Here is a 26,951-nt window from a genome sequence, read left to right on the forward strand (position 1 = left end):
ATCTGTATATCTTCTTTGGTGAGGTATATGTTCAAGTGTTTGGCTTATTTTTTAATGGGGTTGTTTGTTCTGTTAGTGTTGAGTTTTAAGAGTTCTTTGTATATTTCGGAAAATAGTCCTTCATCAGCTATGTCTTTGGTAGATATTTTCTCCTGGTCTGTGGCTTGTCTCCTTATTCCCTTGACACTGTCTTTCACAGACCAGAAGTTTTTAATTTTAATGAAGCCTAGCTTATCAGTGATTTCTTTCATGGGTCCTGCCTTTGGTGTTGTATCTAAAAGTCATCACCATGCCCAAGATTACCTAGATTTCCTCCTATGTTATCTTCTTGGAGTTTTATAGCTTTGTGTTTTCCATTTAGGTCTATGATCCACTTTAATTTTTGTGAAGGGTGAAAGTTTGTGTTTAGATTGCTGGTTTTTTTTTTTCTTCCCATTTGGCTGTCCATTTGTTCCAGCACCATTTGTTGAAGACTATCTTTATGCCATTTGTATTTCCTTTGCTCCTTTGTCAGAGATCAGTGGACTATACTTATGTGGGTCTTTTTCTGAGCTCTCTATTCTGTTGCAAGACCTATTTGCCTGTTCTTTCACCAATATCATACTGTCTTGATTACCGTAGCTTTATAGTAAAACTTGAAGTCAGGTGCTCTCAGTCCTCCAACTTTGTTCCTCTCATTCAATATTATGTTGACTATTCTATATAATAGAATATATATTTTTGCCTCTCCATATAAACTTCAGGATCAGTTTGTCAATATCCATAAAATAACTTGCTGGCTTTTTTACTGCGATTGCATTGAATCTATAGATCAAGTTAGGAAGAACTTACATCTTGACAATATTGAATCTTCCTCCCCGTGAACATGGAATATCTCTGCATTTATTTAGTTATTCTTAGATTCCTTTCATCAGTTTTGTAGCTTTTGTCATATAGATCTTGTTCATATTTTGTTAGATTTATATCGAAGTATTTCACTTTTGGGAATCTAATATAAATGCTATTGTGTTTTTAATTTCAAATTCCACTTGTTCATTGCTAGTATGTAGGAAAGTGGTTGACTATTGTATATTAACCTTATATCCTGCAACCTTGCTATGTCATTTATTAGTTCCAGGAGTTGTTGTTGTTGTTGTTGTTGTTGTTGTTTATAAATTTATTTATTTATTTATTTTAATGGCTGTGTTGGGTCTTCGTTGCTGCACACGGGCTTTCTCTAGTTGCGGTGAGTGGGGGCTACTCTTCCTTATGGTGTGCGGGCTTCTCATTGTGGTGGCCTCTCTTGTTGCAGAGCATGGGCTCTAGGCATGTGGGCTTCAGTAGTTGCAGCACATGGGCTCAGTAGTTGTGGCTCACGGGCTCTAGGGCGCAGGCTCAACAATTGTGGCACACGGGCTTAGTTGCTCCATGGCATGTGGGATCTTCCTGGGGCAGGGATCTAACCCGTGTCCCCTGCATTGGCAGGCAGATTTTTACTCACTGCGCCACCTAGGAAGTCCTGTTGTTGTTGTTTTTAATTTTTATTTTATATTGGAGTATAGTTGATTAATAATGTTGTGTTGGTTTCAGGTGTACAGCAAAGTGATTCAGTTATACATATACATGGATCTATTCTTTTCCAAATTCTTTAGCATTTTGTTGTTGCTATTATTGCTGTTGTTGATTCGTCTGGATTTTCTATACAGACAATCATATCATCTGCAACCGAAAACAGTTTTATTTCTTCCTTCCCAACTGCCATAACTTCTTACCTTATTGCACTGTTAGGACTCCCCGTGCGATACTGGAAAAGACTGTTGAGAGACAGCGTTCTTGCCTTGTTCCTGATCTTGGTGAGAAAGCATCTAGTTTCTCACCATTAAGGATGATGTTGACTTAGGCTTTTTGTAGATGTTCTTTATCAAGTTGAGGGAGTTCTCCTCTATTGCTGAATTGAGGAGAGCTTTTATGAACAAAGATTGCATTTTATTAAATGCTTTTTATCATCTTTTGATATGATCATGTGATTTTTCTTGTTTAGCCTGTTGACGTGACAGATTACAATAATTTAGTTCAAATGTTGAACCAGGCTTGTATACCTGAAGTATATGCCATGTTGTGTAAAATTTTGGGTGTATAATCCCACACAGTATATAATTCTTTTCATACACTGTTGGATTTTGTTGAGGATTTTTGCATTTACATCACAAGAGATATTGGTCTGTACTTTGTTTTCTTTTCTTGTAATGTCATTATCTGGTTTTGGTGTTAGGATAATGCTCATAGAGTGAGTTAGGAAGTATTCCCTTGACTTCTATCTTCTGAAAGAGATGGTAGAGAATTGGTAGGATTTTCCCTTAAATATTTGGTGGAATTCCCCAGTGAACTCATCTGGATCTGGCACTTTCTGTTTTGGAAAGTTATTAATTATTGATTCAAATACTTTAAGATAGGGGTCTATTCAAATTGTCTATTAGGTCTTTTTTTAAAAAAAGAAGATAATTTTATTGCTTTGAGTGGCATCAATATATAGTCTTGCTATCTACTTGTTATCAGGAGAAATTCTTAATATCAATTATACTAAAATTAAAATTTTAATCTTAAACATCTAAAAAACCAATTAACTTTTATGCTTAGTAACTGAATAATCTAGATCTAGTGACTACTTATGGTTAATATGTGGACATTCTAACAAAAATGTATTCGTTTTGCTCTTCCTGCAGTCTTTAAGTTCACTAACAAGCTGCAATGTTTTAAAATAGACATTAAAACAGAGCACTGTTTCCATGGTCCTAGCAGTTAACACCATCAGATTGGGAAAAAACTGCCAGGTCAAAATCTCCTAGGTTGTGCTCTTACCTCTTTTGGCAGGTCTTGAATAGCTGTAGGCACACTAACTAAACGTAAGCTGATACAACTAGTTATAAAACCATGATAGCTGGCTTAGGATACATCAGAATCACTCTGGTGCTTTTCATAAATAAAGACTCTTACATAGCACATACACACACAAACAAGATTCTGATTCAGCAGCTAAGAAGCCAGCAGTCCAGACTTTAAAGAAACACTACCAGGTGATTCTGACTCTGACGCAGGTAGCCTGTGGACCACACTCTGAGAAACAAAGTTTGAGATTAGACAAGATTAGATTTGATCCATTTGTTTTCCCCCTCTTTTAATGTGCTAAAATGGACCAAAATTTATTCCTAAGAAAATACCTGGCTTTGCCTTATAAGGCCTGGTTATCTTAACATCCATAAAAGGACTTCAACACTGAATGGTGAATATTTGTGGCCTGCATAGAGAGGAGAACTTAAATTTCCTCTGCACTGGAATGAATGAAGAGAAAAAAAATCTCTGTGTTGCTCAGGAAAAGGTACAGGTGGGAAGAAGCAGAAATAATGCAGTAGGTCATGCTTTAATCTGTAGAGGAAGGCCAACTGTTATGGTGCTGTAAATGAGTCCAATTCATCTAAGCTTAGTTGCTGTGCCTATGGCTAGATCCAAAGACCCAGGTACGATTTCCCAAAACATTTGCCAGTAGAAAATGAAAACACATCTATTTGCACTAGCAATTCTTACAGTCGAGCCTTTTAGAAAAGCAACCATTAATCATCAAATGATTGCATTTGATGATTGACTACAAGCGTTTTTGTTTGTTTGTTTTTATTGTGGCACACGGGCTTAGTTGCTCCGCTGCATGTAGGATCTTCCCGGAGCAGGGATCGAACCCATGTCCCCTGCATTGGCAGACGGATTCTTAACCACTGCGCCACCTAGGAAGCCCTACAAGCATTTTTCAGTAAGTTTACATAAATTCTATTAAGAGGGAGAAAATGCTCCCATAACTTTGTATTTCATTCCCAACGTAACTCACTGTTAACTAGGTTGTCTCCTTGATATTCTACGGCAACTATACTCCAGAGTAAAGCCTCTCTGAATTTAACAAGGTAAAACCACTATTCTGAAAAGAAGTGTAACTAGTTTGCTACAACTAGTTCTTACACTCCTTGTCCTCGTCCTTATTCTTCCTATGTGCCCATATACTCATGTACCATCCGTTCAATAATCCGTTTTAAAATTCTGAGAAGCCAAGCTCACCATCTATGTCTCTTGAGCCATGAACTTGTGGCAACTGGTGTAACTTTGAAATTCTTCCAAGAAGTACCAGCTCTGGGGTACAAATGAGGATATAGGAATGGCGATTATTTGAATTTCACTGATTGGCCTCTACCTCCAAGATCACACCGGGGGGAAAATGGGATAGGCAATAAATATAATCAGGGAGGTGGCGTGCAGAGGAGAGTCTCTCTTGATCTTCTCTTCAAGATAAAAGCAAGTTTGGGCACTTTTCTCTTCCTAATCTGTTTGTGTGTCATAAGGACTGTAGTGACTTTGGGGAATGAGAGCCTTTAGTGTAGAGCTAGTTCATAATTAAATTGGCCATGCTCACACTGCGCAGGGCAGCGTGTGGGCTCCTGTCCCAGTTTGCATAGCAAAGTCCCAGTTTACACATGTAGCTCCAAGTAATTATTAATTGTGCCCCACTCACTCTCAAAGTAAACGCGGTTGCCCTAGTTTTCGGTAAGAACAAAAATAATCCTGCCCTAGACTCCGGTGCCCTCTTGTGATGAAAGCGTAAAAAGGCATTACAGAAACAAAGGAGCTTGCCTTAAGATTCCAGTGGGGAATTTCACATTCCGATATTGCTCATTCTGAGAGAAGAAACCACTGCAAAATGTGAACATCCCAAAGTGGATCATCTACTAACTTCCCCCCAATCTCAGCTGTGAATTTCATGTCACCAGGCTTTATCACTGACTACTCTCCACGGCTGCTGCTTTCTTGGGACTCCAGGACCTCTTCCCCCATTTATTAGTTACTGGTGCACAGTCGCCCTCTCTAACACTACTTCTGTCTTACCTCTTAATGAGTTCAGTATACACACAGGTGATTTCTTCCAGCATGCTGGCCTCTGCCTACCTTGAACTTCTCTCCTCCAGTGTTCTTGTTCTCCACACTGCTTCAGCTACGCACGCCCAGGTCATGCCACGGAAGCTGTCATTACCAATCTCACTTTATGTGTCTTGCTCTCTGACCACCCATCTTTCCACCTAGCTCCTTCTAGTAACCCAGCTCCAACAAAACCCCCACAAGGACCTGTAATCATTAACCTCACTAATATTTCACTGTGCCCCATCCCTACTGGTATCTTTAATCTCCATACCAGCTGAAATTCCACGATCATTCATTACCATAATACCCTCGCCAACACCCTCAATTCCCTCGCTCCTCTTTTGCGCTGCCGCTAGTTGGGCAAAACCAGAATCTCTAGTTCAATTCAAACTTCTCCCATCTTGTGCCTGCATCCCTGCGGCTGAAGACAGGTGGAGAAAAATACGTAAGCATTGAGATTTATCTGATTTTAAATTCAGGATAATGAATCTTAATGCTGGGACTCTGAATGGAGTCTAGCAACTCACACTCGGAGCTCTCCGCTTCAGAGAACCTAGCAGCAGGCAGGGACGTTGCACACATTGCCTCCGGCCTCCCAACCGTCCTGGCGCGCACGGCGGCGGCGGCAACAGGCCCTGGGACCCCGTCCCTTCACTGGGTGAGGCACTCATGACCCCAGCCCTCGCACCCATCATCTGTAGTGGCAGAGCCCGCAAACCTTACACCAGACATGGTAGGGGTGCCTGCTTGGCCCCGGCTCCCCTCCCGATGGCTCCCTCCCCCCCCCGCAGAGCCCGTGTCTGAAGGGATCCTGCATGCAAGGAAAGAGTCCACCATCCCGGTGACAAGAGCAGCTCTGGCAGAAACAGTGCAGTAGCCACCCCAGAGGACCAATAAGCGACAAGGAAAGCACGGAGCCACACCTCTTACAGAGACGGCTGAGGGTGGAAAGTGCCAAATCTCAAACAGAACCAGAGGCAGCACAGGCGAAAGAAACCAGAAACGTGTATGATACTGCCACCTACTGGCAAACAGAAGAAAGGACTCTAACAGTTAACCTGTCATTTAACTTCAAATGCACCAGAAGAGGAATAATTCGTCACGCAACATGAAGAACCACAGTAACACCGTACCAGGAAAAGAAAATGACAACACTCCAGAAACCAAACTTAAAGCCACAGAACACTGTGATCTAACTGATAGAGAATCTGAAATAGCTGTCTTGAAGACACTCAACAAGATACAAGAAAACTCAAAAAGGCAGTTTAATGAGCTCAGGAATAAAACGAATGACCAGAAGGAATACTTTACCAAAGAAACTGAACCTCTAAAAAAGAACCAAGCAAATTCTGGAGCTGAAGAACACAATAAACAAGACGAAGGAGGTATTAGAACGCATTGGAAATTGAGCAATGGAAACTGAGACCACATGGAAGAGGGAATTAGTGAGCTTAAAGATAGAAATCTGGAAATGATACAAGTAGAAGAAGAAAAAGAAATATGATTTTAAAATATTAGGAAATCCTATGAGAGATATCCAACTATTTGGGGAAAGGTAACATTAGGATAATAGGCATCCCAGAAGGAGAAAAGAGAGAGAAGGGAGCAGAGAAATTATTTAGAGAAATAATAGCTGAGGACTTCCCAAACATGGGAAAGGAAATGGATATACAAATCTATGAAGCTAAGAAAACACCGAGTTACCTCAATGCAGAAGACCTTCTTCAATACACATTATATTAAAACTGTCAAAAGTCAATGATTAAAAAAAGAAGTTTAAAGCAACCAGGGAAAAAAATGACGGTAACCTACAAAGGAACCCCTATCATGCTACCAGCAGATCTCTCAGCAGAAAAGCTACAGGCCAGAAGGGAGTGCAATGACATTCTCAGATACTGAAAGATAAACACTGTCAGCCAAGAACACTCTACCCACCACTTATTCTTCATATATAAAGGAGAAATAATTTCCCAGACAATCAAATTTGAGGAAGTTTATCATCAGTAGACTGCCTTACAAGAAACGTTGAAAGGAGCTTTTCTACCAGAAGCAAAATGGCAAAATTACACAAAATTTTAAGCAAGGCGATAAACACGCAGAACCAGAAAACTGCAACTCTTTATCAGAATAGGTTTTTAAACAATTATAGTAGAAAGGTTAAAGGAAGAAAAAAAGAAAGCAGAAAAATAACTAGCTATCTCAGTATGGTAACAAACACAACATAAAAAGCTGTAATTTGAAACAACAAAAACATAAAGGTAATGAAGACAAAATGTTATCAGCAGAAAAAGCACTACTTTATCTATGAGATGTTTTATACAAACCTCAGGGTAACTGCAAAACATAAACAGAGTGGAGACATGAAACATAAAAAAAGAGAGAACTCAGAAAAATAGCATAGAAAATCATCAAACTAAAATGGTAGACAGAATTTTAAGGGAAAAGAAACAGTAGAGATATAGAGCAAACAGAAAATAAAAAATTAAACTGCAATACTAAGGCCTCATCTATCAATAATCACCCTAAATGTAAATAGATTGAATTCATCAATCAAAAGACACTGAATGGCTGGATAAATTTTTTAAGAAGACCCAAGTATGTGCTGCCTCCAGGAGACAAACCTCAGGTCTAAAGACAAACGGGCTAAAAGTGAACGTATGGAAGATGATAGTTCAAGCCAATAAAAAGCAGGTATGAACAAACTCATATCAGATAAAATAGACTTCAAGCCAAAAAAAGGTAATTAAAGACCAAAATGGACAGTATAAAGGAAAAGATTCATCAAAAAGTCATAATAGGGGCTTCCCTGGTGGTCCAGTTGTGAAGAATCTGCCTGCCAATGTAGGGGACACAGGTTCAATCCCTGGTCCTCGAAGATCCCACATGCCACAAAGCAACTAAGTCCGTGAACCACAACTACTGAGCCTGCACTCTAGAACCCATGTTCCGCAACAAGAGAAGCCACCACAATGAGAAGCTTGCGCACCACAGTGAAGAGTAACCCACTCTCTCTGCAACTAGAGAAAGCCCGTGCACAGCAATGAAGACCCAATGCAGCCAATAAATAAATAAATAAATAAATATATATATATATAAATTTATTTTTTTAAAAAGTCATAATAGTGATCAATATATATGTACCTAACACAGGAGCACCAAAATATATTAAAAAATTATTAACAGATCTAAAGGGAGAAATTGATTGCAACAAGATAAAAGTAAGGGACTTTAACACCCCACTTACATCAATGGATAGACTATCCAAACAGAAAGTCAACAAGGAAACAGCAGCCTTAAATGAAAATTTAGACCAGATGGATTTGATAGACTTGTATAGAACATTCTGTTGAAATGCAGCAGAATGCACATTCTTCTCAAGTGCACATGGAATGGTCTCAAAAATAGACCACATGTTGGGACACAAAATAAGTCTCAATAAACTCATGAAGATTAAAATCATATCAAACATCTTTTCTGATCACAGTGGTATAAACTAGAATAAAAACTACAAGAAGAAATCTGGAAAAATAAAAAATGTGTGGAGAATGAATGACATGCTACTGAACAATTATTAGGTCAACAATGAACTCAAGGAGAAATCAAAAATTACCTGAAGGGACTTCCCTGGTGGCGCAGTGGTTGAGAGTCTGCCTGCCAATGCAGGGGACATGGGTTTGATCCCTGCTCTGGGAAGATCCCACATGCTGTGGAGCAACTAAGCCATGCACCACAACTGCTGAACCTGTGCTCTGGAGCCCACAAGCCACAACTATTGAGCCTCTGTGCCACAACTATTGAGGCCTGTGTGCCTGGACCCTGTGCTCTGCAACAAGAGAAGCCACCACAATGAGAAGTCCATGCACCACAATGAAGAGTAGCCCCCCTCACCACAGCTAGAGAAAACCCGTACACAAAATAAATTTTTTAAAAAATTACCTGAAGACAAATGAAAATGAAACTGTGACATACCAAAATCTATGGGATACAGCAAAAGCAGTACTAAGAAGGAAGTTTATAGGAATACAGGCCTACTCAAGAAACAAGAAAAATCTCAAATCAACCACCTAACATTACATGTAAAGAAACCAGAAAAAGAAGAGCAAACGAAGCCCAGAGTAGTAGACGGAAGGAAATAATAAAAATCAGAGCAGAAATAAATGAAATAGACTAAAAAGACAATAGAAAAGATCAGTGAACTAAGAACTGATTCTCTGAAAAGATAAACAAAATTGACAAACCATTACCTAGACTCACTAAGAAAAAAAGAGAGAAGGTTCTGGTAGATAGAATCAAAAACAAAAGAGGAGAAATGACAAAAGATACCATAGAAACACAAAGGGTTATAAAAGAATATCATAAACAGCTATACACCAACATATTGGACAACCTAGAAGAAATGGGACAAATTCTTAGAATCATACAACCTTCCAGTACTGAATCAGGAAGAAACAGAAAATCTGAATACACTGATCACTAGTACAGAGATGGAAATACTAATCGAAAACCTCCTCAAAACAAAACTCCAGGACCAAGTGGCTTCACAGGTGATTTCTATCAAACATTCAAAGAAGATTTTAATACCTATCTTTCTCAAAATAGTCCCAAAAATTGAAGAGAAGGAAACACTTCCTAATTCATCTTACGAGGCCATCACCCTGATACCAAAACCAGACAACGACAATACAAAAAAAGAAAATTAAAGGCTAATATCCCTGATGAACAAGATGTAAAAATACTCAACAAAATATTAGCAAACAAAATTCAACAATATACCAAATGGATCATACACCATGAACAAGTGGGAGTTATTCCAGGGACTCAAGGATGGTTCAACATTTGCAAATCAATCAGTGTGATACACCACATTAATAAAATGAAGGATAAAACCCATATGATCATCTCAATAGATGCAGAAAAAGGTTGTGACAAGATTCAATACCCATTTATGATAAAAACTCTCCGTAAAATTGGTATAAAAGGAACATACCTCAACATAATAAAGGCCACACATGGGCTTTCCTGGTAGCGCAGTGGTTAAGAATCCTCCTGCCAATACAGGGGACACAGGCTTAGGCCCTGGCCCAGGAAGATCCCACATGCCACAGAGCAACTAAGCCCATGTGCCACAATTACTGAGCCTGCGCTCTAGAGCCTGTGAGCCACAACTACTGAGCCCATGTGCTGCAACTACTGAAGCCCACATGCCTAGAGCTCGTGCTCTGCAATAAGAGAAGCCACCACAATGAGAAACCCACCCACCACAACGAAAAGTAGCCCTGCTCTCCGCAACTAGAGAAAGCCCATGTACAGCAACGAAGACCCAGTGCAGCCAAAAATTAAATAAATAATAACATAAATCTTAAAAAAATAAAAAATAAAAATAAAAGCCATACATGACAAACCCGCAGGTGACATCATATTCCATGGTGAAAAACTGAAAGCTATCCCTCTAATATCAGAAACAAGGAAAGGATTCTCACTCTCACTACTTCTATTTGACATAGTATTAGAAGTCACAGCTGGAGCAAGAAAAGGAAATAAAAGGCATTCAATTTGGAAAGGAAGAAGTAAAACTGTCATCACTTGCAGATGACATAATTTTATATAGAGAGACTCCTAAATATATATGTGGAATATAAAAAACAAATAAACAAAAACAAGATAAATGAACAAAACAAAACAAACCAAACAAACACATAAATACAGAGAACAGCGTAGTGGTTACTGGAGGGGAAGGGACAGGGGTGGAGGGTGAAATGCTTAAATAGAATCAACTGTATGCCGATGGACAGAAAATGTATTTTTGGTGCGGAGCACATTATATGGTACACAGAACTATAAATATACTGTTGTACACATGAAACATTTATAATAATAAAATTCAATGGTAATTGAATTCAAAAAAGAAAAAAGAAAACTGAAGCAATCAAAAAAAGACGTCCAGATTCCCTGCGCCATATTTGCCCATCTGAAAGCATACTCTGCCTTCCCCTCCTCTTACCCTGGCCTAAATGAACTTTCCATGCTCCTGTCTAAGGCCTAAGGCATTGTCTCTGCACTTTGCAGTAAACCCCATCCCTTCTTTCCTAACATAAAAGCTTTTTGGAAACTTCTGGAATTTTTTTTCCCAATTTTTAAAAAAATATATCGAATTGTACACTTTCTTTTTTGTTTGGTTTTTGTTTTTATTTATTTATTTATTGGCTGCACTGGGTTTCTGTTGCTGCACACAGGCTTTCTCTGTGGCGAGCGGAGGCTACTCTCCGTTGTGGTACACGGGCTCCTCGTTGCAGTGACTTCTCTTGTTGTGCAGCACGGGCTCTAGGTGCGTGGCTTCAGTAGTTGCAGCACACGGGCTCCACAGTTGTGGCTCACAGGCTTAGCTGCTCTGTGGCATGTGGGATCTTCCCAGAGAAGGGCTTGAACGTGTGTCCCCTGCATTGGCAGGTGAATTCTTAACCACTGCGCCACCTAGGAAGTCCCCTCCAAATATTTCTGGAGGTTGGTTGAATCTGCAGATGCCTAACCCCATGGATAAAGAAGGCTGACTGTGTATGTCTGTTCACGTCCCACGGCCATGTACTCTCTTCTGCTATCATAATACAGTTGGGAGGAGCCTGGACGGTCTTGCTGTCTCAGTAGACATCACATTAATCTTGTAAATTAATGTCATTATGCCAACCGGATCTGGTAAGCAGAAAGAAACAACCATGAAAAATACCTTACTTACATATATGGGTGCCAAGGGGTGGGAGTTAAACCCTACAAAATTTAACAGGTCTACTGCATCAGTGATATTTATAGAGGCTTCATCATCTGGGCATGTTAGGATAGCCCTTCCAAAATGAGATACCAGTTTCTATACCTCGTGCTTCCCACCATGAAGGAAAAAAACCCACCATACTCTGGGGGCCTCTTTCAAATTTGGAGCTGATGTGTGCAATATTTATGCATGCTGCTCTAACCCACTCATTTGATAACTTGTAAAGCTATCATTTGTGAGTGGGGCCAGGTACAAGAAAGCCCTCCAGGCTCCAAGACAAGCTTCCCTAACACTTGGGCTCAAGATCTAGCTGGCCAAATGGTATTAGACACATCTGTTGCAGAGAGAGATTTTGTATATAGCTTGAGGCAAGACCTCTAGGGCTTTGGTAAGGCCAGACCCTTCTCTGATGAGAAATATTCTCCCCTTGAAAAGCAGCTCCTGGCTTGCTACTGGCCCTGGTGTTTGAGATTAAACATATGACCACATGGCACCAAGTGACCATACAACCTGAATTTCCCATCATGAACCATAAAACTGGATGTACACAGCAACACTTTTATTGTAATAAGGAAGCAGCATAAAGGAGACTGGGCCCCAGCACGTCCAGAAGGCACAATTAATATGTGTGACCAGTTGATTCCAACTTCAAGGTACGTTTTCCTACCACTTCTGTACCTTTCCCTCAACCTATACAAGTGTCCTCTTGGGGAATTCCCAGTGAGCAGTACACGGAAGAGAATAAAGCACAAATCTAGTCCTCAGACAGATCTGCAAATGATGCTACACTGACAAAAGTAGATGTCCACTGTACTACAACCCACTCGGACATGACCACAGAGGACCATGATGCGGGAAGCCCTCCAAGTGGACAGAACTTTAAAGAATATATCTGGTTATTTATTTCATGGCCTGTGGTACAAAGATCTATAATGATTCATGGATTGGCCAGCTAGCTGGGGACTTAGAAAGACCTAGACAAGATGGACCATGTATGGGCCTTTTGGAGTAGACACAACGTGTGAGAATATTTGTGTGTCACGTATATACCCAGTAGAGGGTATCCATGATGGCGAGAGCTGTCAAAAAAATCAGATGATCAAGAGGATCTATTCTGTGACTATTAGGAAGCCTCCTTCTCCAGGCATCCCAGTGCTTGCTCAATGGGTCCATGTAGAAAGTAGCCATGGCAGCATAGAAGAAAGTGTGAGCTAATAACGTGGTTTTCACGTCCCTGAGTGGCTACGACTACTGCTAAGTGCCCAATCTGCCAACAGCCGAAGCCAAGACTAAGTCACTGATATGGAACCACTGTCCAGGGTGACAGGTGGCTTATCTAGTAGCAGCTGACTATGGTGGGCTCCTTCCACCCTAAGCAAACAACTCTTTATGCTCTCAGGGACGGCTACATATTCTGGATAAAAGTCTACTTTCCCTGCCTGCAGAACTTCTGCCAACACTACTATCATGAAGTTACAAAATGTCTCATCCATTGTCATGGTATCCCACAGAATACTCTCTTTGACCATGGGCATATTTATGGTCAAAGAGGTTTGGAAATAGGCTTATGCTCTAAAAATCCACTACCTACCCCCATCACCCAGAAGCAGCTGGCTTGATAGAACAGTAGACTGGCATGTTGAAGCCTCAGTAATATATAGAATGGATAAACAAGGTTCTACTGTATAGCACAGGGAACTACATTATAAACCACAGCGGAAAAGAATATAAAAAGAACGTGTGTGAGGGAATATGGGGATATGTGTATAAATACAGCTGATTGACTTTGGTATACCTCAAAAACTGGTACAAGAGTGTAAAGCAATTATATTCCAATAAAGAGCTTTAAAAAAAAATGTGTGTGTGTATAACTGAATCATTTTGCTGCATAGCAGAAGTTAATGCAACATTGTAAATCAACTACACTTCAATTAAAAAAAAAAAAATCACCTCACACAGAGTACATTTACTAATACAACCTCCAGGTGGAGCCCTTTCTTTTTTCTCACTAAGCTGTTTTTATTAGTGTATTCAACTGTTAGGGACTGAAAAGAGTGTTCTCTACCATTCTAGGTTCTTCTAGGTGGTCGAGGAATTGAACTGGCATGAAACATATTAACAGGAAGAAAAAACAAATTTAATTATGTATATACAGGGCCTCTATACAAATATGAGGCCCAAGGACATGTCAGGCAACTGAAGCTTACACTGCCATCTGAGAGAAGGAGAAGTAGGTAGGGGCTTGGGACTTCAAAGGGGAGGAAGGCAATTCACATGGAGATGGAAAAGCAAATGTTTGGTAAGCAAATGTTTGCTATGCCGTGCACAGACAATGGGACGCAGAGAAAACTTTGTGGTCTCCAGGCCCTGCCAAGTCCCGCCTACAACACCTCGCCCATATTCTGTATAGCTATCTGTGGTGGCAGTGCTCTTCCTCAACCAGGCCCTTCATCTAAATTCTTTTAGGCAGTTAAGGGGGAGGTAAGAAGAAAGACTTCCTGAGTCTTTATTTCTTAAAAACAGTCAGCCCAAAATAGTTCTCAAGCCACGGAGACACATTTTAGGGTAGGAGGTTTCGTTCCCCTAAACCGCAAATATTTATTGAGCATCTACAATGTGCCAAGAACTAAGTGTCAGGCTACACCTTTGAACTAAATAAAGACCCCACCCTCAGGAAGCTTACATTCGAATAAAGCCAGATGATAAATATGTATATAAATGTGTTAATAAGATCATTTCAGATAGTTATATGTCCTACAAAGAAGTCACATAAAGTAATGCAAGGTTTCCTTGAGGAGATATCATTTTAGCTGAAAACTGAAAAATAAGTAAGAATCAGCCACGCAAAGACCTGAGGGTAGGAGCGGTTTTTTCCTTTTATTGAAGTAAAATATCCATAACACAAAATTTACTACTTTTAAGGACAGCGTTTTGTAACGTAAAGCACACTCCACATTGTTATGCAAGCATCACCACCAGTCCATCTCCAGAACTTTTTTCATTTTTCCAAACTGAAACTCTGTCCCCATTGAGCAATAACTCCTCACTTCCCTCTCCTCCTGGTGGCAACCACCATTCTACTTGTTTCTATGAATTTGACCACTGTAGGTACCGCATATAAGTGAAATCATACAATATTTGTCCTTTGATAACTGATTTATTTCACTTAGCACCATGTCATCATGATTCATCCATGGTATAGAATGTGTCAGAATTAGAATCCTATTCCATTGGATGCACACGCCACATTATGTGGTATTCATCTGTTGATGGACACAGTTTGCTTCCACCTTTTGACTACTGTCAATAATGCTGTTCTGAATATGGGAGTACAAATATCTTTTTTGAGTGCCCTCTTCCCATTCTTTTGGTACAAACCCAGAAGTGGAATTGCTGGATCATATAGGAACTCTGTTTCATTTTTAGAGGAAATGCCAAACTGTTTCCCATAGCAGTGAGACCATTTTACAGTCCTACTAGCAAAGCACAAAGTTTCCAGTTTCTCCACACATATGCCAATACTTGTTGTTCTTTTTTTTTTTTTTTTAATTAGGGCCATCCTAGTGGGTATGAAGTGATATCTCATGGTTTTGACTTACATTTCTCTAAGGATTAGTGATGTTGAACATCTTTTCATGTGCTTACTGGCCGTTTGTATATCTTCTTTGGAGAAATGTCTATTCAAGTCCTTTACCCTTTTTTAACTGGGTATTCGGCCTTTATTGCTGTTGAGCTGTTAAGAGTTCTTTATATCCGAGATCTTAACCCCTCATCAGATATACAATTTGTAAATATTTTCTGCCATTCTGTGGGTTGTCTTTTTACTCTCTTAATAATGTCTTTTGGTGTATAAAACTTTAAAATTTTGATGAAGTCCAATTTATCTAGTTTTTCTTTTGTTGCCTCTGCTTTTGATGTCATATTCAAGAAATCACTGCCAATCCAATGCCATGAGATTTCCCCCTATGTCCTCATCCAAGAATTTTACACTCTTAGCTCTTACGTTTGGGTCTTTGATCCATTTTAACTTAATTTTTATATATGGTATAAGGGTCTAACTTAATTCTTTTCCATGTGGATATCCAGTCTTCCCAGCACCATTTGTTGAAAAGACTGTCTTTTCCCCACTGAATAGTCTTGGTACCCCTGCAGAAAATCATTTGACCCTACATATGAGAGTTTATTTCTGGGCTTGTTATTGTGTTCCATTGGTCTGTATATCTTCCTTTATGCCAATACCAGAATTTTGATTATTGTAGCTTTGCTGAGGGTAAAGGGTTTTTTGTTTGTTTGTTTTTTGGGGGCCACACTGCACATCTTATGAGATCTTAGTTCCCTGACCACGGATCGAACCTGGGGTGCCAGGAAGTGAGAGCATTGAGTCCTAACCACTGGACTGCCAGGGAATTCCTGAGGGTAGAGTTTTAAATCAGAGGTCATAGCACCCAAAGAACTAGAGCAGGGAATTGGCAAACTTTTTTTCTGTAAAAGGCCAGACAGTAAACATATTGGGTTTCACAGGCCATGTGGTCTCTGTCACAATTACTCTACCATGCTATTGTAGCACTAAAGTAGCCATAGACAGTACACAATCACATGGGTGTGGCTGTGTTCTAACAAAACTTTATCTATAAAAATAAGTGGCAAGAGATCCTCAAAATTGTTAACCATCAGGGAACTGCAAAGCAAAACCACGGGATATCACGTCACACCTGTCACAAATAACGATAGTTGGTAAGGATGTGGGGAAAAGGGAACCCTTGCTCACTGTTGGTGGGAATGTAAATTGGTGCAGCCACTGTGGAAAGCAGTAGGGAGATGTCTCAAAAAAAACTAAAAATAGAACTACAGTATGACTCAGCAATTCCACTCACAGTTACACATCCAAAAAAAAAAAAAGTCAAAAACAAAAATTCTAATTCAAAAAGATACACACACTCCAGTGTTCATAGCAGCATTATGTACAATTGCCAAGGTATAGAAGCAACCAAAATGTCCCTCAACAGGTGAATGGATAAAGAAGATGAGGTATATATATACAATGGAATACTACTCGGCCATTAAAAAATTGAAATTTTGCCATTTGCATCAACATGGATGGACTCGGAGGGCATTTTGCTAAGTGAAATAAGCCAGACAGAGAAAGACAAATACTGTAGGATATCACTTATCTGTGGAATCTAAACAACACAACAAACTAGTGAATATAACCAAAAAAAGTAGACTCATAGATATAGCAGACAAACTGGTGGTTACCCATGGGGAGAGGGAAGGGAGGCAGTATAGGAGGAGGTGATTAAAAAAGGAGGGGTTCTTATGGGATATATGAAATCATCTGTGTGAAACTTTTGAAAATTGTGAAGCATTCAAGCGATTTTCTGCACCAGCATCTACACTCCGTAACAATGAGGGTCATGCTTGCAGTGCTTGGCACAGTGGGAGGCATTCACTGGAATGAATGAAGGAATGAATGAATGATGGTGTTTCTGTTTATTTGTTAAAAAGGTATAACTTATGTATAGCAAAGTATACAAATTCTGAATATAGACTCAATTTCCTACATCTATATCTGTACACAAAACTACCTCTAGATGAAGACACAGACCATTTCTGGCACACTGGGAGGTTCTTTCATGCCTCTCCCAGTCTGTACCACCCAACAGTAACCACCATATTGACTGCTGTCACTGCACTTTAATTCAGCCTGTACTTGAACTTCACATAAATGGTTCTCTTTGGATTGAGATTCACCCATGTTTTTGCTTCTGTAGTTGCAACAGCTTGCATCCATAGTCGATTTTTTTTTCATTTCTGTGTATGGTTCTTCATGGACATTTGAGTTTCAAGTTTGGGGCTATTATGAATAAAAGCTGCTGTGAACATCCTCAAAAAAAAAAAAAAAGAATATTTCATTCAATAAAAAAAATAGGTGGCAAGGCAAATTTGCCCCAAGAGCAGTAGTTTGATACCTCCTGGACTGGAGGTCACATTTGGGCATTTTCAAAGGCCTTAAGGAAGGTCAGTGTGATAAAAACAAAGATGAGACAGAAGGGGGATGAGGCTGGGGAGACAAACAGGGACCAGATCACACAGACACTTGTAGACCACAGGGAAGATTTGATTTATTCTCCCTCATCCATTCATTCACCAAACAGCCATCAAAGACCTACTAGGAGTTAGGGGCTGGGACTACATAGAAGTTAGGCTCAGTCCTCAGCCTCCTGGAGCTTCGATGGAGAGAATAGCATAAGTGAAGGAGTTTTAATACAGTATCACATTTCCTTTCTGAATTTATGGCATATGCTCCATTCCATCACCTGAACCACGGGATTCCCGCTCAGGGCTTTACTCCACTGCTTTCGTTTGAGCCTTTATTAATTCTCTACAGGATGACTGCAATAGTGTATTCAAACAGCTCTCTGCCTCTAGTCTAACCTTTTCCCAAAGTGGCCTCCATACTGCAGCAGGAGTTATCTCTAAAATGCAATTCTGATTGCATCCCCCAGCTTCAAACTGCACTGATATCTTTCATCACTGTCAGAGTTAAGTTCAAGCTTTTAAGATGATATGTAAAGCCTTGTGTGATTGGGCCCTTGCCAACTTCTCAGCATCATCTGCTCTATCCCCTCGGTGGGAAGTGCTAGCTGACAGCTCAGGATATCTACTTATACACACATAAGAACATGTTTAATTCATGATTACGTTCCGGGATAACTCTACATCAAAGAACAGCATCTGATATCTGCATGAGTTCTTGTTGTTGGTGTTTCTATTATAAAGTATAATTATGAATTAAGCAAAACAGTAATAATAAGAGCAAACACATACAGAGATAGTCTGTGCCTAGCACTAAGTCATTTAATCCTCACAACCACCATATGAGGTAGGTGGTATCATTGTCCCCACTTTACAGATTAGGAAGCTGAGGCACAGAATGGTTAACTCCCCCAGGATCGCACAGCTTATGCATCGATATTCAAACCCAGGAATTCTGACTCTATAAACTGTGTTAATAAGCATACAAAGCCTCCTCACTAAACCATGAATATGTTATTCAAAAATATCGACTGAAGCTATGCTTGTAGTCTAAAAGTATGGTCTCCGATGGTAGCATTAAAATCACCTGGAAGCTATTAGACATGCGAATTCTCAGGCCTGGACCCTGACCTACTGAATAATATCTCTGATGTTAGGGCCCAGAAATATGAGTTTTAGCAAGCTCTCCAGGTGATTTTCAAACACAATAAAGTTTGAGAAGCCCTGCTCAAAGATGTTTACTCCTGGGGAGTAAAAGTCTGAATGGCTGCAAAGGTTATGACAAAGATGTGAATAATTTTTGACAAAAGTAGAAACAGGATTCTTTTTAATGCACAAAGGTTTCATGAAAAGCAAACAAACCCTAGTGGAGAACAGTAAGAGCTCTCATAGGTTTTGAGAGGATGCTTGAGAGAATGAAGAAAAGTACAGGATAAACCTGAATTGTGAGCAAAAAGGCAAGTTTAAATCCAACAACCCACTAATGAGCTGTGTGACTTTTCACAAATTGCTTAACCAAAGCCTCAGTTTCTTCACTGACAGGGAAAAATATTAATCCCCTTGATGTGTACCTCATGATGGTTGTGGAAAATAAAGTGGCGTAAGGTATGTGACGATGCTTTGTATGGAAGCAGAGCGTGCTGATCAAGCTTCATTTACTGCTGTATCTCTTTACATATACACATTTTCCCTTCTATTCAGGGAATGGATAGGATTTTGAGTCACCTGCAGTGACTGAAGAGAACCCTACTTTCTCTAGTGAAGGCTGCAGGAGATACACAGCTGGAATGAGAGGGTGCTCCAGGTTTGGAAAGACAGGCAAGTGGCCTCACCTGAGACAATGGGGCCAAAGCACTGACAGATGGTGGTAGGACTAAATTATATGTCTCTGAGCTCATCTGTAGCTTTACAATTTCTGCCCCCATAAAAGTTCATGAAAACTGGCTTAGGATGATATTCAGCTCTGCACACCTCTCACTGCCCACCAGTGGTTTGCAGTGTGGGCTGTTTACAGTAGCTTCTGTTCTGATTGGTCAGTGTTTGTGCCACATAGGTTGTTAAAGTTTTTTTTTTGTTTGTTTTGTTTTTTTTGGGGGGTGTACACCAAGTTCAATCATCTGTTTTTATACACATGGTTAAAGTTTTAAGTAACACCCGTTATACTCCATAATAGAAAGGAATGTTATTTGAAGTTTATTTCAAACAGAAGCAAGAGAGGGCTGGGATGGTTTAATGGATTCATACAGAGCCTCACCAGGCTTGTTCACGCCACTAACCTTTGATTCTGCTGAAATCACCAGAATCACTGTCCCTGGCTCAATGACAAATAGTTGAGCATATTCATTAAAACAACACAATTTTTAATTTACCTAATTTACCTGTTCTGTCTCAAGCACATTTCTCTAGCTGAAGCAGACACAAGCTACTACTCTAGAAAAATTCTTGTGCATGTGGGGGAAAGAATTCTATTTTCAGGCTGGGATTTCTTTTATTCATTTTGCAAACCTGACTTCCCCGGCCATCACTTCCCTTTCTTTCTCCTTTTTTCTCCCATTGTTGTTTTCTCCCCTCAACCAGGCACAGAATAGGTACACTTCCTGTTATTTTTTTTTTTTTCTTTCCTCTTTATTTGTTGCTTTTGGATTAAAAGCAATTTTCAGATAAATATGGATCATTTAGGACAGGGAGCTACTCAATTTAAAGAGGAACACTCTCACGAGAAGATATAACACACCAATTATATTCCTTACTTGAACTGACTTTAAACCGTGTCAAAGACACCAGTTGTTTTTCTAGATGCATAATTTTCAGTGGAAGCTGAAATGTTCAAGTGACCACTAGCTACCCCAGTTAAGGCATGATATGGATACTTATTTCCCAAGATAGCAAAAATATTTCTGGCTCTGCTCAAAGTGGCCCATGCAATCTAAGGAGCAGACCAACATCCTCTTTCACTTGGGGTGACATGGCTTACCACATCTAGGAACCACTTAACACAAACCCCAAAACCCAGAAATGCAGACTCTCAGGCCCACTCCAGTCCATTCTGTTGCTTTCTAACAAGTTGCCCAGAGGATTCATACACACATTCAAGTATGAGACGTACTGGTTTAATTGACACACTTGTTAAAGCATATACCGAAAAAGAATCAAGATTCTCCACTCAGTATGAACATTTCACAAAAACAAAAACAGACAACTCACCTCAGTTATGTCTGTGATGTTGGAAGGAAAGCAGCCCAAACCTTGGTAGAGAGGCAGTGGTGATACCGAGAAGATTTCGACTCCTCGGCTTTCCCACAGAGCCTTCAACCAAGATCCTCATCTATTAAAGACCAGGAGCTTCCCTTCCTTCCAGCTCTCAAGGCGCAAAAGAAAGTATCAGAGAGGAAACTTACCAGTCCCCGGCTAGGTCCTGCAACTACCAGAAAGACTAAGCCTTTCCAAATAATCTAGCCTTGGAAAAATGTCCAGTTCTCATATCTCCTTGAGTTCCTTTTTTCTCCACTGCTAGCTGGTTATTAATCACATTTCCTTCTCGATCACTGGGATTCAAACTGACGACCTAATGCCTTTAACCAGCCTGGGATTCTTTTCCAGCGTTCCTGGCAAAGGGATGGGAAAAGGAAGAAATTCATGTGTCAGAGAGAGATTTTTATCTCTCTCTCTCTGTGCAATAGAATCCTGACAACAGTATTTCCGACACTAATGGCAACTTTAGTAAAGATCAAAAACAATTCTACCAAATAGTTTTGCTCTATGTAAACTTCCTGTCTTTTGCTAGATCTGACATATCAGGGGTTTCCCTTCTCAAGCTCTGTCTTCCAGCAAGCCTAAAAGCAGGAAGATAACAGAGATTTTGAAAGGAAGTGAAAGAAACCAAAGCACAGACAGTGTTAGGTTTCACTGCAAAGGCCCACCAGAGATTTGAAGAGAGGAGCTACATTTGGAACATGCTATCCTAATGTTCTCTTTTTTAAACCAGAAGTACAATAGGAAGTTAAGACTGTATTAAATAGGCATTTCATATTCTGAAAACATGAAGGATGTCAAGTGACAAAATATGACATACTAAGAGCTTCTGGCTCCACTCTTTACCAGCTGTGACAAGTTTTTTATCCAAGCCTTCTCAACATAAAATGGTGGTAACAATAATGCCTTTCTTAGAGAGCTAGCATAATATAAGGAGATACATGAAATGCCCATAACTGAACTTGCCTTGCTGGAAGTCCTCTTTATAGTCAAGTCAGCGTCCTGATTTTCCTCTCTACTGTGCATACCTAAGCACAGATCAGGCATTTAACAAATGTTTGTTGAAACAAAATGAAAGTTTAAAAAATCTTGATGTTGTTAAGAAATTCCATCTATTTCTTTTTAACATTTTTATTGTGGTAAAATCCATATAACATAAAACTTGCCATTTTAGTCACTTTTAAGTGATTCAGTGGCATTAATTACATTCACAATGTTATGTAACCATCACCAGTATCCATTTCCAAAACTTTTTCATCACCCCAACCAGAAACTCTAATCATTAAGAAATAACTCCTCCAGGGTTTTTTTTAAATGTGAGGATCACTTTTTAATTTGGGGGATCCCTCTTCTCTCCTGGTAGTAGCTGCACTTTAAGTACCCCTCAAGAGAAAATATAATACATAAAACCAAGAATAACATGGATAGCTCTTTTAAATAAATTTGCATTTTAATCATACAAAACAACAAATCTTCACACATTTGAAACATGTGTGAGATTATTCTTTATTCCAGCTAGGGGAAAAGGTTTAGAACAAACCTTGGAATAAAATTTCTGTCATATGTGAATATATCTGAACTTCTTTTAACTGTATTCTCCCTTTTAAATAAGGCTAATTATTTCCTTTTGAAGAAAGAGGAGAGGAACTAGCATTTATTGACACCCACAGGGTACCAGCGAGGATTCAACTCTCATCCCTTCCTTTCTTTATCGTAAACATAAATAAGTGTGAAATTATTTAGATGATATTACTGTGATCTGTGTGATAATTTTCTAATTATTGCACAGTTGACCCTTTTGCTGTGATGTAAGCGTGGACAAAGCAGAAGTATCTGCATCCTGCCTCGTAATTTAATTGAGCGAGGCGGGTGTGTAATACACTACTAGTGCAATTGTCTGTATATAGGCAAGGCCTGGGAGAAAAAACAGACCAGTTCAAAATGATAAACTTAAAAGAAGTGCCAATATATCCACAGAGATGGCAGAAATTTCATCCCAAGATTTGTTCTAAACCAAATAAAACTTACTTGGCAAATGAAATTTTAGGGATAATTTAAAAATATGTTAAAACTAAATAACCATGATTTTAGGAATCAGTTTGACACCATGGGAATGTAACACACAGTCCTGTCCTCCGGGGCTGACATCAAGGTTAGGTTGATGAGACTTACACACATAAGCTAACAACAGAGCTGGCTGAATGCATATTGGTGCAGGCTGTAGGTAGTTGGAAAAAAGAGTGCCCAGCATAGAAGATGCAGATTGTGGATGCTGGATCCTTACTTCCTACTGATAAAGACCCATGGTCAGCTTTGCTAAGGTGACCGGGTGAACTCTTAGCAAAGCTCAGGGTAACTGGGCTCAAACTCTCATGATTCCCATTTATTGCAAACAATAAACATTAGATAAGTCTTTGCTTAAGAAGTAACTGAGGCCTTTTTTCCACTGAGGTAAATCTAAGTGATTTCAATTTAGGAAACACATACTGCTTTTCTGAAAGAAACACGAACTTTAATTTTCAAATTACCCCCCATGTTTCATTTTTCATGTAACATGTATTTTTGTTATTAAATATAATATTAAGACAATAGTAATTCGATATGGGAAGGAAGAAAGGAAGGGAAGAAGGAGAGAAATTAGAACCTAAATATTTACCTATAAAGGTATGGTAGGGACTTCCCTGGTGGCGCAGTGGTTAAGAATCCACCTGCCAATGCAGAGGACACAGGTTTGATCCCTGGTCTGGGAGGATCCCACATGCCACAGAGCAACTAAGCCCGTGTGCCACAACTACTGAGCCCTCATGCTGCAACTACTGAAGCCCATGTGCCTACAGCCTGTGCTCAGCAACAAGAGAAGCCACCACAATGAGAAGCCTGCGCACCACAACAAAGAGTAACCCTTGCTCGTGGCAACTAGAGAAAGCCCCACACACAGCAATGAAGACCCAACACAGCCAAAAAATAATAAATAAAAGAAGATGTGGCATATATATACAATGGAATATTACTCAGCTATAAAAAGGGATGAGATGGAACTATATGTAATGAGGTGGATAGAACTACAGTCTGTCATACAGAGTGAAGTAAGTCAGAAAGAGAAAGACAAATATTGTATGCTAACTCACATATACGGAATCTAAAAATGGTACTGATGAACTCAGGGACAAGAATAAGGACGCAGATGCAGAGAATGGACTGGAGAACTCGAGGTTTGGGAGGGGGCGGGGGGTGAAGGGGAAGCTGAGACGAAGCGAGAGAGTAGCACAGACATATATATACTACCAACTGTAAAACAGATAGTCAGTGGGAAGTTGTTGTATAACAAAGGGAGTCCAACTCGAGGATGGAAGATGCCTTAGAGGACTGGGGCGGGGAGGGTGGGGGGGACTTGAGGTGGGGGGGAGTCAAGGAAGGGAGGGAATACGGGGATATGTGTATAAAAACAGTTGATTGAACCTTGGTGTACCCCCCCCAAAAATAATAAGTAAATAAAATTTAAAAAAAAATTAAAATAAATAAAAAAATAAAAAACAAAAAGGATACGGTAAACAAAATGTAGCATATGCATACAATTGAATATTATACAATACTTATAAAGAATGAGATAGAAATTTATGTACTGTCTTGACAAAGAAAGATCTCCAAGACATATTGTTTTAAAGATTTATTTCATCATTTCATTATTTATTTATTTATTTATTTATTTATTTATTTTATTTTTGGCTATATTGGGACTTCATTGCTGTGCAAGGGCTTTCTCTAGTTGTGGCAAGTGGGGGCAACTCAGCTGTGGTGTGTGAGTTTCTCAGTGCGGTGGCTTCTTTGTTGCGGAGCACGGGCTCTAATGTGACGGCTTCAGTAGTTCCAGCGCATGGGCTTAGTAGTTGTGGCTCGAGGACTCCAGAGCTCTAGAGCACAGGCGCAATAGTTGTGGCGCTCGAGGACTCTAGAGCGCAGGCTCAGTAGTTAGCTGTTCCACAGCACGTGGGATCTTCCCGGACCAGGAATTGAACCCGTGTCCCCTGCCTTGGCAGGTGGATTCTTAACCACTGTCCCAGGGAAGCCCCTCCAAGACATATTAATTATAAAAAGCAAGTTGCTAATTAACACAGGGCATATAAATTCACTTATGTTAAAATGCACTCATGTAGACACACACACACACAAACACATGCCCTCAGAAAACAAAACTGTATTTCTATACGTACTCATCTATGTATGTAATCACATAGAGAAACCTTCAGAAAGATATGACCCAAAATGGCAGCAATGCCTGGGAAGCATGGGATTAGGAGGTAGGGATATTTTTTTGAAAATATATATCTCTATTGTTTAAAGACTTCCCACCATGTATTCGTCTATTTTCCTGTTTTTCTTAGAGTAAAAGCCAAAGACCTTTATAATCCGTATCTTCCACCCCTACTCCTGTGATGTCTTGTTCCCCTTTACCAATTGTAATATAGCAAGACATATCTCCCTGTTATACCTCAAATATACATACACTGACCCACCTCACGGCCATTGCCCTAGCTGCTCCTTTTGCCTAGAAAGTTCTTCCTCTATTTATCTATTTGGCTCATTCTTTCAGTTCCTTCACGTTTTTCCTCACATGGTTACCTTCTCATGAGGCCTACCCTGACTTCCCAACTTAAATTTGCAATTCCTCCTACTAGCATTCTTGATCTGCCATATCTTATTTTTCTTAATAGCACTTATCACCTTCTAACATATTCTATAATTTCCTTACTTATTATGTTTGTTTTTCTCCTTCCACTAGAATATAAGCTCTATGTGGGCATGAATTTTTATTTGCTTTGTTCGTTGATATAAACTCAGTCCCTAGAATTGTGCCTGGTATACCAGTAGGTACTTGATAAAATATATTAATTCACAAATCTTAACAAGAATACATTAGTGTATTTTTTACATCAAAGCTATCCACCAATCTCACAAATAAAAAGTCAGAATACAATGTTTAAGGACCTCCCAGGTTCTGTGGAACAAGATTTGAAAACCTCTGGTTTAAAGTTATCAAATAAGATAAAACTTAGGGGAAGGAAGCTTTTTGAATGAAAGTCCTTCTATTGACTTAGGCACACTATCTAACAATGCATATTATCTCAGCCTGGAACATCTATTCTTTCAAACAACTAGGAATAAACCAGCCATTCCTAGGAACTTCTGTGAAATCCCCAGCTATTTCTTTACAAAGGCAAAGAACCAGTGAAGATCCCTTATTTCTTATAGAAGAAGCAGTGTGCAAAAGTGAAGAGTTACAGCAAAACTCATGTCTAATTCTTGGAGGTTTCCTTTATCTTTCAAAAATAGGTATGTCCCTAAGAATGCAGATGGAATTCAATTCCCAATCTTGTTTGAGCAGATATTGAACTCTTTGGAAGAGGGAAAGTGAGAAAGGTTTCAAAGAGCTAGCTCCATCCTCTAATTCAAAGAACAGTAAAGTCCTTCAGCTAGAGAAGACTTTTGTCAGAACCCACAGCATGGAGTGGGGAGGAAGCCAATTCAAAACATCAGGGTGAGGAGGTTGGGAGGGCGGTCCCCAGGCAAATATTTTGCCAGTCCTGCTTTTCCCCTGGCTTTAACCATTCCTCAGCGTTCTGAGAGGCAATAGCACAAAGCAGTCCTTAGCTTAGCCATCTGAAAATGATGGAAGGGCCTTGGATATTATCCCAAACTTGTTTTGTTTTCCAGCCTGTGTTGGTTTATGATGGAGTCTTCAGAATTCTCTAGAATGCATGCACATCAATTTATGATAATGTATTCCTGTGTTCCAGGGTATGGAAAAGTTGCTTCAAATTTTCTTTAAGGTTTAGAAGCAAACTCGCAACTTAGCAACTGTTTACAAAGAGTCAAAAATCCTATGTTGCATACTCTTATTATCAAGACTCTCAATGGTTATGGACAAGTCCCTCAGCACTCATAGCTAGGGTTTCTCACTTTGCCA

General features: G+C 39.6%; 1 protein-coding gene across 1 annotated transcript in view; it reads right to left on the bottom strand.

Moving 5' to 3' along the window:
- ABCG2 (ATP binding cassette subfamily G member 2 (Junior blood group)) overlaps window positions 1–5,481 on the bottom strand; it is a 135,680-nt gene extending 130,199 nt beyond the window's left edge. Inside the window, exon 1 of the mRNA XM_057727692.1 lies at window positions 5,463–5,481. The gene's annotated coding sequence lies outside the window, so the exon portion shown is untranslated. The remainder of the gene's footprint in view (window positions 1–5,462) is intronic.
- Window positions 5,482–26,951: the final 21,470 nt, after the last annotated feature.

This window comes from Hippopotamus amphibius, chromosome 3 (genome assembly GCF_030028045.1).
Source record: "Hippopotamus amphibius kiboko isolate mHipAmp2 chromosome 3, mHipAmp2.hap2, whole genome shotgun sequence".
NCBI lineage: Eukaryota > Metazoa > Chordata > Mammalia > Artiodactyla > Hippopotamidae > Hippopotamus > Hippopotamus amphibius.